Source organism: Podarcis liolepis, assembly GCF_965112155.1.
Source record: "Podarcis liolepis genome assembly, chromosome: 6".
Taxonomy (NCBI): Eukaryota; Metazoa; Chordata; class Lepidosauria; order Squamata; family Lacertidae; genus Podarcis; species Podarcis liolepis.
In genome coordinates, this window is record NC_139559.1 from 21,682,007 (window position 1) to 21,696,072 (window position 14,066).

The 14,066-nt window shown below is 41.5% G+C and overlaps 1 protein-coding gene across 16 annotated transcripts in view; it reads right to left on the reverse strand.

The window, feature by feature from the left end:
- NCOA3 (nuclear receptor coactivator 3) overlaps nt 1-13,708 on the reverse strand; it is a 98,878-nt gene extending 85,170 nt beyond the window's left edge. For 4 of the 16 annotated variants that reach the window (XM_083507905.1, XM_083507896.1, XM_083507906.1 and 1 more), the window contains exon 1: nt 13,402-13,593. The gene's annotated coding sequence lies outside the window, so the exon portion shown is untranslated. Of the gene's footprint in view, nt 1-13,066; nt 13,229-13,401 lie in introns of those variants that run through there. The other 12 variants (XM_083507908.1, XM_083507895.1, XM_083507900.1 and 9 more) reach the window with 8 other exon arrangements.
- Between the last annotated feature and the right edge of the window lie 358 nt (nt 13,709-14,066).

The window sequence follows — 14,066 nt, forward strand, 5'->3', positions numbered from 1 at the left end:
GTGAGAATTTCCTTCAGGCAGCCAGCAAGGGCAGATGGTTTTAATACAGAGGATACCCAATATGTTTTTTCTGCCATGAAATCAATGTGCAACAAATAACTAACATGGGTATATTTTGTGAAGCAGGTAAGTAAATGTTCTGGCCATATTTACAAAATTCTACTACAAAGTCTAATATTTAAGCACACAGTTGGCAGAACTATACTACTATATAGGGAGGAATACTCATAGCCAACATAATGCCCTCCAAATATTTATTGGACTACAGTGCCCATCGGCCCCAACTAGCATAGCCAATAGCCAGAGATGGAAGTTGTAGCCCAGCAACATCTAGAGTAGGCATGGCCAAACTTGGCCCTCTAAATGTTTTGGGACTACAATTCCCATCATCCCTGACCACTGGTCCTGTTAGCTAGAGATGATGGGAGTTGTAGTCCCAAAACATCTAGAGGCCCAAGTTTGGCCATGCCTGATCTAGAGGGTACAAACAATAGCTACCCCTAATTAACAAAAACAATTGGCACCAATAAAGTGTTGCTATGGGGAGTACTCTTGTTGAGTGTTGCAGAATACCATTGCTGTCCCCCATCCAGTTTTTCCATTCCCCCCCCTCCAATAGCATTCCATGCCCACTAAACACATTCAGTCTCCATTGGGCTATTTGGGTGGGTTCCCCTTGAGGTTTAGTTTCCTAAATATTTTCCATACTTCTGCAAGCCAAAGAAGCCTCTTGTGTATGGATGGTGCTATTTGAGCATATCCCTACAACAAAATGGGTGGAGTGTCCCTGCTCAAGGTTCCAGACACACCATCCCCAGTTTTCCATTCTCTCTTCCACAATAGTCACTCAGCACTCTGAGTCCACTGAGCATGCTCAGCATCACCACACTGTTTTCTATGGGGGGGGGAATATAATGGGTAGGCTTGTCTAAACAAGAATGTTTTTAGCGGGCAACAAAAAGAGTACAGAGAAGGTGCCTGCTTGATCTCAATAGGGAGGGAGTTCCCAAGTGTAGGCACTGCAGTTGAGTGAGCACTTGTGGGGTAAGGCAATCTCATAGGTAAATTGGTCCCAAGTTGTTAAGGGCTTTAAGTACAGTGGCACCTCAGGTTAAGTACTTAATTCGTTCTGGAGGTCCGTTCTTAACCTGAAACTCTTCTTAACCTGAAGCACCACATTAGCTAATGGGGCCTCCTGCTGCCACCACGCCACCGGAGCCCTATTTCTGTTCTCATCCTGAAGCAAAGTTCTTAACCTGAAGCACTATTTCTGGGTTAGCGGAGTATGTAATCTGAAGAGTATGTAACCTGAGGTACCACTGTACTAATCATAAGACCTTGAACTTGGCCAGTAGCAAACTGGTAACCAGTGCTGATCTCTGAGCAGAGGTGTTATATGCGACAAGGCATCAGTCCTGTCAGGAATTGTGCTGCAGCGTTCTGCACTAACTGCACATTCTGGATCAAGTGTGAAGAAAGCCTCACGTAAGAGTGGAATGAAGTTATCCTTTCTTGAAGTAACCAAAGCAGTAAATACATACACATACACACACACAAGGATCTTCTGAACACACTATTAGAACTTCAAGTTAAAGGTGCTCAATGTGAAAAATGGTACAATTTTCTGGATGGAATTCAACACTGTACTATGGTGAATATACCATCTGCATAAGCATTGCAGCAGCTTGCCAAAATGCATATAATGTACTGTATTTTCTAATACATTTTAAGTACTTTTAGCATCAATTTCAGGCTTTGCCTCCTTTTGTTTTTTCTTGGTGGCTTCCAGTCCCTTTTATGCAAAATCAGTATGGGTTGTATTTAGCTAGACACATTGAAACTAATGGACTTTAGTTAATAGTTGCTATTAATTCAATGGGTCCAAGTAAAAGTTAATTGAATACAAACCTATGTATCTGAATACGTAGCAGAGGCTTTCAAGTGTGGTATGCTTGGAGCACAGTTTGGGGAGGCTGATAGGGATCTTGCAGGCTTCTGGTATGCATGCATGTGGCCTTTACTGTAAATGGTGTCTTTGGGCAGCATTATAGTTATATATGTGCTGTGGTAGTATAGGCAGTCCCATAGGTATAGAATGCTTAAATGAGCAATCAACCACAAAGCTACTAGAATGAAATCTTAGTAGCAGAATCTACTGAATTACACCGGATTTCCCCCCCCCCCCAGGAAAGTATTTATAAGACTGAAGCATGGAGACCTAAAGAACTCCCAGTACCTCAATCCTAAAATACTTTGTTAATTCCAACAAATTTCAATGGTACTTATTTTCACATATTGTATCTACAGTTAGATATAAATCAATTTAACATGAAATCCTCAATCTTATAAGTAGTTGTAGACATGCTTAGTTTTTCCCCAAGGGAGCTTTACACCTATGGCTAATATGATTAGTTAAAATGCAGACATTTTACCATTTCCGCATTCTGTAAAAGTCCAGAGCACTAAAATTACTGAAGCTATAAATCTCTGCAGACTATTCATCTGACTCAAAGTTTGGCTGAATGAAAGACAAATGCCTTTGCGTCTGCCTGAATAACCATATCCCCTTCCAACATGTTAGCTCACAAGCCATTTTGTAACCAGACGTTTCATGCCAAATCAGCATCAGAAACCACACTTGACTCACATTACCTGCCAAACTTCTTGGGACTTTCAGTGTTTTGCCAAAACAGGGGTTGCACAGATTTTTGGTAGATTGGGTGGGGACTCTGTCTAAAAACTTGAAGTCAAGAGAGTTCAGTTTAATTGTACTGGATCCAGCTCCAGTGATTATTATTACTATAGTTTCAGAGGTCAGCTTGCAAGCTGCTACTCAGCCTGTCTCAATTTGCTTTTTGCAATGATAGATTTATTCTAATTCATGATTATTTAGACTCATTTCTAAACATTTCTAAAAACCAGTAAGCGCCATGTTCACCTACCATTGCTGATCTTCATATTTCAGTCTAGTGTTCCTCCATCTTTTTAACTTTGGCCCTGTTACTTTCTGAACTTACTCTGCCAATACCAAAAGTCTGCTCAACTGATGAAAAAGCAGAATTCTTACATATCAGAGGTTGGGATCCTTTTTCAGCCTGAGGGTCACACTCCCTTCTGGGCAACCCGCCAGGGGCTGCATACCAGTGGCAGACAAAGCAATGAATGTAAATTTTGCCTTGTACTGCAGGAAAGTTTTTAAACACATTGGAACATGCCCCTCTAGCCTATATCCAAAAAAACAAAGACACTATCCGTGTTCAAGGACGCATTCCAGCCAAACGAAAATACTCAAGAAGGGAAAAGCAGAGCCAGTAGGGGGTATGGCTTGGGAAGAGTACTAAGGGCCAGATAGGTGTGGAGGTCTGCATTTGGCCCTTGGGCCAGAGATTCCCCTGTTATACACAAATCTATGAGTCTGCAGCTGCATGCAAGGATCCTTAGACTCGGACACCAATTCAACACCTAAAATTCTACATGCCCATCAGTTTTGATAATGCAATCCAACTTGTATGTTGATAAAACACGGCTATTCTTGTGGTCTCTATCTTTTGGGGTGGGAAGCACCTACCTTGCCAATGTTATAAATGGAATGTTGTAATGTGAGTGTGCATGTGAACGCTGGGAGTGAAACAGGTGTATCAGCATCTTCTATGCCCTTCTTTCATGTGACCCTTCCTTCCCCATCAAAGGTAGAAGAGGATAGAATGAATATGATCACCTTTGCTATGATCCAGAAATACACCTTTAATCATAAGCAATATAAACAATATATATAGAAATAGTATGCATTATGAATACTTGAGGTAAGAAAGAAACAGAATTATGTCCATTATTCCTTAAATCTGCCTTGACAATCATTTCACAATATATGGAGACTGTATTACCATATGTAGTAACTTGATAGTATATGTATATTCTTTATGTACAAAAAAGCATAACTTTCTCTGGAACTTAGTTTTAAGCACATGCAGATTTATTTGATTAAAACTCTCAGCTAAAAAAGTGATGACTCAATTAAAATTTAATCCAGTTGCTTCTCTAATTAAAACATATAGCTTTCTAACTTAGTAGAGTCTATGGGTTGTATCCAACACTGTGTTAGCAGAGCTGAACTTGCACAACAGGATTTCCCTTTCCTTTCCCTTCCTCTCCCCCTGCTCACCCAAATGTTTTCCAGGGGTCCCCCAGGTCCCTAAAGCAGATTTTGAGGGTGCACAAAGAACTGCAAGGAAGAGCAGGGCAAGTTCCATTCTGCAAGAAGAAGTCCACTGCCTGAGGTGAATGAATGTATAATCCTATACATTATAGAAATATGATTCAAACTCTTTGTCATGCAAGCCCACATGTGCATAAAAGCACAATCAGATCATATTTATTTGAAAAATTGTGAAAATAAAGTTTGTTGAAGAATAACTAGTTTAATATTAAATAATCTGGATATAAGCAAATTTGCCCTACTATTAATCCCTAAGTGAATCAATGTCTCTGTCAGATACATCTGAGCTAAAGGTGTTTCCATCCAAATGAAAAACTAATCTGACCACCTCTCAAATATGGAATTTTAAATGCTACCTACAAACACAAGCATTCAATTTTCACATGATGAAAATTAACTAAATTAAACCTTGCTTCAGCCTACTGCAGGATCCCAATTGAAAAAGAAGAGGAGGCTCCCGTAACTTTCTGTACAAGAGGGATTTTCATCAGATATAGCTTGAAAGATGAGTTACACCTGCTGGCATTTCCTCTTCTACACAAGTTAAAAACAGTGATGAGTTTCATGGCACCTTTAAGACATAGGGCAACAACCAAGGTCATGTGAGCAAACTTTCATTAGAGCAAAGGGACTTCTTCTAAGTTATCATTATTCTACTTCCCCGCCACCAGGCCCTCCTCAAATGTGCTGTGGAAAGTTCCCTGGCCTAACCCTTCAGAGTTAGGGAAGTGTATTGGGGTTGCAAGGGCAAGGAGCAAAAGGCAAAGACCTCTGTTGTCTAAGCAGACATTCACTCCACTCGCAAATAGTTATCACTGGATGTGTTCCTAATAAATGTATTATGGCAAAGGTTTTCATGGACTACACCCCATCAGAAAACACTGTAGTATTATCCTGAATTGCATGAGGGTTTTTTGAGTGGTGAAGTTGAGGAGTGTTACTAGAAGAAAAAGAAATGCAGAAAAATACAGTGATAATTTATAACTAATTGTGGTCACTCACAAAACAGTTGTCAATACTACAGGAATTCTGGTATTAGTAAGCCAATTAACACATGCAGTGTGATAACATGAGAGCCTTGGCCTCACCTTGGCCTGTTTGGCCATTTTATCCATGAGTAATGAGCATTTGTATCACACCACTGGATTTCCACAATTATTTCTGCAAAACTGTTATCTGAGACCATGCTGTTATTGAAATCAGTCATCAATTTCAGCAAGCCAAAGGAAAGATAGGTGTGTGCTCTTTTTAAACTGTTATGGTATGAATGGTATGAATTCTGAGTCACCTGAGCAGTGACACTCAAGTCACATCTCCATCTTTTACCTTAAATACTCAAACTCTGATTTAGTCACCTGCCCTGCAGAATCTAATCTGTTTGCACAACATCCCTTATTCCTCTTCCCCATCCATTTCCCTTCATTTTGTTGCTTTCCAATATACATTAAAAATGGAAAATATAAAGTTAGAAATGTAGACTGTAATTTGTTTTAAATTTATTTTTTTTTAAATCCTGCACTGTATTTAACTGCAATGCACTGTTGCCAGATAACCTGAAGGCACAATGAGCAAATTCCAGAAGCAAAGGAGGCACACTGCAATGCCTTATAAGTTTTAGATATATAGCGTCTCAGATTCTGATAAAGTGAGCATGCATTTCAGAAATGGAAGTCTAGCATTTACCAGAAAATGTTTAAAATATTTTGTATTAACCCTGCATTAGGTTACATTTCCCTGATATAACACCCAATGTGTTACTTGCATACTCTTCTACATAGCCGCAACATTGCCTAATATAGTAAACCTATTTTAAACTGCTAATCAGAATAGCTTTTTAAAGACTACTACTGGGAGAATGGAAAAGGCCAAGAACTAAATGTTTTATTGTGCTATTATTAAACAGTTGGGGTTTTTTTTCTTAAGCATGGGTGTATAAGGAAGCCAAATAAAGAACAACTAGGCTACAATCCTACCCACATTTACCTAGAATTAGGGCTCACTGAACATAATCAGACTTATTTCTTAAGAAAACTACAGATGGCAGGTACAGGGGACATTTGGCACTCCAAATGCTCCAGAATTACAACTCCCATCAGCCCCAGCAAGCATGGTCAATGCTTAGGAATGATAGGAACTGTAATTCACCAACATCTGGAGGACCAAAGCTTCCCCAGACCTGGTATGCGGTGTAAAGAGAAACCCTTCTAATTCGGATAAAAGGACCAACTAGGCCAGTGGCCAATCAGATGACTCTGAAAGCCCATTGCAGAGCTCAACAACTCTAACAACAGAAGTTCCATATAGATATCATAATGAATAGCTGTTAATCTAATACAGTACAGTAGTGAGCAACCTCTGCCCAGGCTGTTTTCCCCAAACTACGGTATGCTTGCCAACACATCAGCTGATGGTGGGGAGGCCAGGGTTTAATCTTACATTGGCTGTGCTGCCATGTTTCCAAGCAGAAAACAGGGTTGTGAAGACAAGGCAGATTAAAGCCCTTTGCCTTGTCCTTTAAGTAGGTGACAGAGGTGTGGGTGTGCCACTGATGCTGCCAACCCACTAAAAGGAAAATCAGAGCAAAGCACAATCTGAAACAACCTTACCCCCCCCCCCATTTTAAATGAGGTGAGAGGATGTTTCAAATAACGTTTTGCAAAGCCACAGAAGGGATTTTGACAGGTGGGAGGCCCTGTACACTTGTCCAATTTGGCCCATAAGGCAGATTCCGATAAGTATCTGATCCGTGGAGCCAAAAAGGTTTCCCATCCCTGAAATATGTCATTCAAGGCTCATGCTATAAATTTTCTTCAACCATAAAATGGGAAACCTAACCAGCACTGTATAACAGACTCTGAGCTATCCAAGCAAAAAGTTGGGTCATGATTCTGCCTTTTATGCTGGGCATCCACTAGCCACTTTGATAGCACTTAATTTAAATCAGTTAACTGGTAATGCTTTGCTACAAAAAAAAACTCTGAATTGTAGTTTTGGGAAGAATTAGATCTTGCTAAAACTATTCTAAGCACACTCATAAATTTCACAATATATATTTCAGGAAAGGTCACAACAGAATTTCATAAACAATAAAAAAGAAAGCTCACACAAAACAGTAGAAGTACCTAAAAGCCACAGAGTAAAAATAAGTAAGTAAAACTGAAAAATAGTTAAAAAGCTTGAGAGAACAGAAGTGGCTTGGCCAGGTTTTGTTTTTAAAAGAAAATAACATAAGAGAGTAGGTGCCAAATGTGATACTTTGGGGATGAAGTTTAATATCTAGGGTGGCACAAATGAAAAGGCCCTCTCTTCCTGCTCACTGCTTGCTTTTTGTCCAACAGCAGAACACCCACAGAAGTGCCTTAGGAGACATCAACATCAACATGGGAGAAGGTGTTCCTTAACATCAGGCTTCAATAACCTTGCTAACCGCCCTTCAGGACAGTGAGAGGGGCACCAGGCTCTGGCAAGCAAGATGAGCACAAACTTGGAGCTATAGGGAAAGGCAAGGCAGCATGCCTCCAACCAGTGATTGAAACTAGCCAGGATCATTTTGCACCTGGCTATCAGCTACTTGCAAACAAGTGAACATGCCAGGGCACTAGGGTGGTGCCTGACATCTCCACCATCTGGAGGTACAAGCCTGGGGATCATTGGATCTTGACTGTTTTCACACACTAATACCACTTCCTGTCATTTTATCTGCACAATCAGAATGAACTTCAAGAACCATATTGCTTTTGCTGTGCAGTCTGAACAGGAGCAGTGAAGTCCTAAGCTATGTCCAGCTTTAAAATTCAAAAACAATGCCTTTGATTGGGCTCAGGAATTAACTGTTAGCCAACAAATCTCTTTCAAAACTAGAAAGATATGCTCCCAACAAGACTGGTTAAGATCCTAACAGCCACATTTTAAAGTAGTTTCCAGACTGTTGTCAAGGGCAGACAACACATTACAGTAGTCTAAACAAGACACTACCAGTGCATTGGTCATTGCAACTATACTATGCCCATCCAAGATCATTCATGGGTGACATAAAAACTTAAGCTGGTTAAAAAGACCTCTGCATCACTATGTGTCCTGCAACAAATTTCTGAACACTTAAAAAGTTTTCAAATGCCTGTTGCCTCAATCTTTGGATTGATGAGACCATACCAACACTAGTATTAAGAACAATTCTTTCTATATTACAAGGTTACTGTATTTTTAGAAGGATTTTTATCTTAAAGTTAAGTAAAAGTCTTACGATCTCTCATATAACAAGACCATATGGCAGAAGACATTAAACTTAGTACCAGAAATGTATTTTTGTTTCCATTTCTAATGGTGTAGACACTCAGGCATGCATATTAAGTGCCCCTGATTAGTCATATTTCAAGATGTTCTTTACTACAGCTTTTGGCAATAGGTTCTCCATGAGTTACTTACTATCCTTGTTGCTTTCTTAAAACTTAAGAATGACCCAGCTTTTCCAAAACTTCAGGTTCTATCAAAAAGCTTTCAGTGATTTGAGTGTAATCAAAAGACTGAGAAAACAAGGAAGAGCTGGAGAGAAGAACGGAAGCAAGTTGCATGATTACACAATTTAAAATAGCATTCCTGGTCGTATCCATTATACACATGCTTGCCTGAAATATTATTTACCTCCTACCAAGTTAAATTTGGAAGTTATTAATGTTATCAGATAGTTGAATCCATATTCATTTACTTAAGATTAATAGTATCACCCCCTTCACACGATCTGCTTTAAGAAATAAGTTTTATGAAGCTTTTCAGTGTAGTTCTTCAACAGTGAAAGGTTGAAAACAGACTACAACTTACACATTGGAGCAAAACAAGCTGACCAATTCTAGGTTTACAAAATAAACAAGTTGCAATATAGGAGCAACTGGATCGAAATGGCTTTGTCATGTGTCCAATCATAATTAGTCCTAGGACAATGTGTACTTCTCTGGGTGTGCTTGGTTGTTTTCTTTTCGGGGGGGGGGGGGGTTCAGAATGCAAGCACAACTCAATTTGTAGCCCTATACCAACTTACATGGAAGTAAATTCCATTGAACACAGTGGAACTTAATTCCAAATAAATATGCACAGGATTACACTACACACAGTATATATTTTAAGGTGAAGTGCAATTCAGTTTGGGACAATGCAGTTTCTGCAAGTGAATGAATCCTTCATTATATAGCTGTCAGATTAATTCCAAAATGATTTAAGAAAGCTTTGACTGACTATGTCTCCTCATTAAAACAGCAGTGTTTGTAGGAGGAGGTGGGGGAGGGGATTAAAAATATATAATACGTATATATGTTGTGTTTTCATCTTGTGAACTCTTGTGAATTGTATGAAGGGTGGTATACCAATTTAATTGATGGTGATGATGATAACCAAGATTTAGAAGTGGGATGGGAGTGATTGGCACTGATGAAATGGTTGCGCCAAATGTTGGGGCAGTAAGTCATTTGATCATCTATTCTACACACTGGAATTTTCTATAGCTTGCAGGCATCTAGTTGCCCGCTCCAGCCTTGAGAGATTGATCCTCAAGTTTCTGAGAAGAGGAACATCCTTCAAAATCTTATGAAATGCACTTCAACCACACTAAATTGTCTAGCTGAGCATCAATTAAAAGGAAGAATATTATGACTATCATAGAGTCTTCTTTGGATTGCTGACTTACCAGCAAATATATATAAAAAATTGTCCAGTAGCACCTTAGAGTCCAACTAAGTTTGTTCTTGGTATAAGCTTTTGTGTGCATGCACACTTCTTCAGATACACTTGTGTGCATGAACACGAAAGCTTATACCAAGAACAAACTTAGTTGGTCTCTAAGGTGCTACTGGACAATTTTTCTATATATTTCGACTGCGTCAGACCAACACGGCTACCTACCTGAATCTTACCAGCAAATGTAGTGTTTCCTAAAGAGAGGGCTTTGGTCAGCTTCTGAGCACCTGGACTTCCTAAAAAGGGACCTCCATCACTCACTCCTCTTGCTTACACCAATAGCCATACAGCCCAATCCTATACTTGTTTACTTAGATGTCCCAATAAGTTTAGTGGAAATTACTCCCACAAGGGTGGCGCTGTGGGTTAAACCACAGAGCCTAGGACTTGCCGATCAGAAGGTCGGCGGTTCGAATCCCCGCAACGGGGTGAGCTCCCGTTGTTTGGTCCCTGCTCCTGCCAACCTAGCAGTTTGAAAGCACCTCAAAGTGCAAGCAGATAAATAGGTACCGCTCCAGCTGGAAGGTAAACGGCGCTTCCGTGCGCTGCTCTGGTTCGCCAGTAGCGGCTTAGTCATGCTGGCCACATGACCCGGAAGCTGTACTCCCTTGGCCAATAAAGCGAGATGAGCGCCGCAACCCCAGCATTTATTGGCTCCCTCAGCCAATAAAGTGAGATGAGCGCCGCAACCTGAGTCAGCCATGATTAGACCTAATGGTCAGGGGACCCTTTACCTTTTAAGTATAGATAATGTAGCCTTGATTGCACACATTAGAGGTTTTTAATGTATTATTAAAGATTACACACTTTAACATACTATTGGCAATTCATTTTATAACATTTTATCCCTGAATAAATCTTTAAATTCTGATTTAGACTAATGCATTCAAATTTTTTTTGTTTGACTGTACAGATTACTACTATTTTACTTGTGCCATATTTGTCAATTATTGGGAAAGCTCTTACATTTCATACTAAGAACATATAGTTATTAGTTATTTCTCCTACTTGATAAAAAATTTAAAAGCCATTTTGTGCACACACCCATTTTTTGCAGTTAAAAATTCTAACTGAACATCTCGCAATGCATAATAATACAATCTGAGAGGCTCATAGGTAGCTGTCACTTGTAAGCAACTGTCTCAATGCCAAAAAAATGTTCACTCATTCTTAAAATTACAAACTCTAGAATGCAATAGTATTTGGCATGCTAAAGATAGTATTTTCTCTTTTTATATTCAGAATAATCATAGCAGCATGTCAAGCGCTATGTGAACACAATGCAAAAATAAGATATTCGATTACTGCTCATATTGCTCATTTATATGCAAGACCTGAAGCAACCTCCAATGTCAGACCAGTGTCCAATATCATTTTAGACATAGAGTTCAATGCCTTCCTTTCCTCAAGTGTCTCAGTAAGTGTATTTTGGGTTTCCCCTCCAATATTTACAAAAAGTCAGGCTTTTTTGTTCCCATTTTATACACCATCTGTGTTATTAAGCTCTGTACAACCTAAGAATACTGCTCCTTTTTATTCTATTGTGATCAGGGGCTTTCCCCTTCTCGTCTGCATTTTGGCTCAGCTATTTGGTGCATATCTGATAAGCAACTGCACACAGAACACAAATTACATTACAACGACAACTTCCCAGTTAAAGGCATACAAAATAGCTTTAATTAATTTATAAGACTTAAACAGATATTAAATATTTTAAAAACTTAAAGACCAAACCTAGCTTGAAACAGCAATTTAACAGCTTGTTCTAATGCAGACTGAGCATTTGTGTGTTCAAAGCCATGGCTCCCTCTACATCACCACACTCACCAGTGTATTACCTCATTATAGTTATTATTTGCATGCAACTTCTTTATTTTGACCAGAAAACATAATGTGACATAACAACATTTCAAAAAGAGACAACGCAAAAAGACATCTTTTAAAATAAAGGACCATATTTAAGAATTAAACATTCAGAATCCCAAATCCTATAGCCAAAATACTTTGGGAAGATATGCCTCCCCATCTCCAACAACCATTAAGGGTGGTTTTGCTGGGTGCTTTTACCATTTAAAGTGCTCAAACTGGCCACACGCTAAGTCTGTGTGCTGGACAGTGGGCACAATACAATATGAAAGACTAGGCTCGTCCAATTTTTCTTCAATGTTATTATCAGGAGTGCCAATAATTAACGGAGCTTGTCATATAGTCGGTACCTGTTATATTTACATGTTCTTCATACTTTAATCATTTGAAGTCAGAGGCAAAGTATCTCGAAGAGCAACCCTATCCTTTAAAACAACACGATTAAGCTGCGCTACAAGAAAAGGGGGCTGGGAAGCAAATGTCTTCTTTTCCCCCAAGCAACTTGGCAAAGCAAAGAGACACAACACAGGAACCGCAGCCAAGGCAGCAGCAGCACCTTGCACAGAACAGCGAGGCAAAACTTTAAAACAAATAAATAAATCGCTGGGTTGCTTCAGCGTCGGACAGTTATCCCAAGCGCTCTGCCCTTCCTACCCAGCCAGTTGGTAACAAGCAGGAAGACGGAAGCTGCTGCTGCTTCTCGCTTCCAAAAAAAGAAAGAAAAGAAAAGAAAAGAGCCACCTCGCCATGGCTGGGAGACGCACCACAAACGGCCAACAGAGGCAGACACCAGGCATCCATCCTCTCACCCGGGTCCCGACCAAAGCACAAGAGCGTCTCCCGCTCGCCCTCGTGTTAACGAAGCAGGAGACTTACCCTCTTGAAACTTACCAAGCCGGTAGGCGAAAGAGGGAGGGAGGGTGGCGATGCTGGGGGCGAGTTTCCCCCACCCACCGGTCCCCAAATTTACCTGAAGTTAACTCGCTGCCCCCGCCCCTCGCCTTCCTTTCCCACCCAGACTCAACAGCAACAGATCTTGAGCAAGGGAGGAGGAGCAGAAACCACCGCACGGGTTTGGTTTGGGTCCCTCCAAAACGCGTCTGCTCCCGAGTGCCCGTGGAAAGGCGTGCAAGGCGAAATACACGTGAAAAGGGAAACAAGTTCCCTGCACGCTGAGGGGGAAACAAATCTCACCCCCACCAACAAACCAGGCAAAGCCGCCTTCTCAAAGTCCCCTCTTCTCTTCCCTCCGGGCACCTTAAAAGTCCTGTGAAGATGAGGAGACGCGCGAAGAAGAGACCCGCAGAAACGCAGCGCCCCGAGGCAATAATAATAATAACCTCTTCTTGCACTTTCCTTCTCTCCGCTCGCTCTCTCTCTCTCTCTCTCTCTCAACCGCCACCCGAGCCCCACGACGCCCCCCTGTGGAAGAGGCGCCCGAGAGAGAGGGCTGCCCCCTCGGCTGGCCGGTCTCCCGAGGCGGGGAATGGAAAAGGGGGAGAAAAGCAGGCGTCCCTCCTTACCCCGTTTCACCCTCGCCGGCATATGCGGCAGTTGTTTCGCCTCCCGCCCCACGTCTGAACGCAACTCACCGGAGGATTTGTGAGGGGCGGAGAGAAAAAGGAGAAGGAGAGCCGAGCGTTGCCTTCTGCGCAGCGCCCCCCTCTCGCTCTCGCTCTCTCCTCCCCGCCTCACGCTCAGCTCGCGTCCGCCATTTTGATCTCTTGACTGGATTTAAAATAGGAACCAGCCTCCTCAGAAGCAGCCGCCAGCTAGAGCCGGAGTCAGCCCGGCAAGCGCGTGGGCAGCTGGGATTTGTAGTTCAGCGCCCGCCTCCGAAGGGACGTCGGTGTCCTGTGTTACTCCGCGGCAGTACGTGGCCGCGCGGCGTCTCGTCTACGCCCGTTCCGCAAGGCCCTCTGGGATTTGTAGTCTCGTCCGTGAAGGCATCTTCGCGTTCCTTCCGCCGCTCCCTTCGACCGAAGCGCTTCGCTTCTGCCTTGAAAGGAGCGAGCGTTACTTTTAACCACAGTGTGTGCGTGAATCAGAACAGAGCCGTTGTGATCTTGGATTTCTGACCAATGTGAATAAAGTGGAGATCCAAATGTAGTTGGACAAAGATAAAATACATCCAGGCCCAGCAAACCTTCCATTGGAAACTGTCCACTCAAATAAACAACCTGCACACCGACTTTTTAAAAAGAAATTGGCAAGGCTTTAAATTCCTCGAGAATAAAATAATTGATTTGGCAGGGAA